The sequence below is a fragment of the Mandrillus leucophaeus genome, unplaced genomic scaffold, assembly GCF_000951045.1.
Source record: "Mandrillus leucophaeus isolate KB7577 unplaced genomic scaffold, Mleu.le_1.0 Scaffold1169, whole genome shotgun sequence".
Taxonomy (NCBI): domain Eukaryota; kingdom Metazoa; phylum Chordata; class Mammalia; order Primates; family Cercopithecidae; genus Mandrillus; species Mandrillus leucophaeus.
In genome coordinates this window covers 567,268-568,379 of record NW_012099976.1, presented here as the reverse complement: position 1 = coordinate 568,379, position 1,112 = coordinate 567,268, and the positions used below count along the sequence as shown (strand labels likewise).

Genomic DNA, 1,112 nt, shown 5'->3' with positions numbered 1-1,112 from the left:
ATGAATTAAATTGTCTTAATAGTTTCAGGGCTAACACAATGATCTTTGAAATAATTATTTAGTATTGTAGGAGTTTGAGTTTTTCAAGGAATTGCTTCGTATCATCTAATTTGTCAGATTTATATGTATAGAATTGTTCATTGTATTCCCTTATTATCATTTTTTTTGAACAGTTTAAATTAAGTTTTATTTGCTCTCTCATTTTACAATAATCTACCTCATAAACGTCTTCTACAAACAGAGCATATATCCTGGGTGTGTAATACAAAGTTATAAGTTAATTATTTTTTCCAAGCAGGTTGTAAAGTATCAGTGTATCATATGAGAGTTCCCCTAATAGGGAACAAAATTTAAAACAAAACAATCATTTTAAATTTACCAAGTAGAGAATTTTTTCAGTAATCATTCATCTCTATATTCACATTCTAAGTATTTTCTTGTGATAAACAAACTGATTCAAATGATTTAAGCTATCCCACCGTTTAACAAGAAAAGCCTCTACAATAATTGGAAACCATAGTGTTCTCTTAATTTTACAACTAGCTGCTGTTTTCAGAAGTTCTTTGAGTTCTTCCTTTGAGAAAACTTTTAATCTCATTGGGATCTAGACTAAAAGTGATATTCTTCCTCACAAATAAAATGTAATCAATTTCATGTTCACCCCAGATACCATCAGACCGAGCCTCATAGTGAATTCATGTTAAATAATTAATTTCTTCTGGAGGAACTGCTTCCATGGGGATTCCTAACTCAGCTTTCAGATGCTTCTATGCTGCATGCCTTACTTCAAGGTCATCACTTTCCTCAAGCTTGCCTGAATTGCCTAATGGATGACCACAACAAGTATTGGTAAAGCAACCCGGAAAGGTAAACTTAGCATCTGAGCTTTCCTCTAGCAGGAGCTTATTTTCGGTGTTGAATAAACCAATGACTTTCTTCACAGAATTGGAAAAAACTGCTTTAAAGTTCGTATGGAACCAAAAAAGACCCCACATTGCCAAGACAATCCTAAACCAAAAGAACAAAGCTGGAGGCATCACGCTACCTGACTTCAAACTATACTACAAGGCTACAGTAACCAAAACAGCATGGTACTGGTACCAAAACAGAGA

The 1,112-nt window shown here is 33.6% G+C and overlaps 1 pseudogene; it reads right to left on the bottom strand.

Annotated features, from left to right (window-relative positions):
- Positions 1 to 418: 418 nt before the first annotated feature.
- The window catches only part of LOC105553618, a 2,399-nt pseudogene continuing 1,705 nt past the window's right edge, over positions 419 to 1,112 (bottom strand).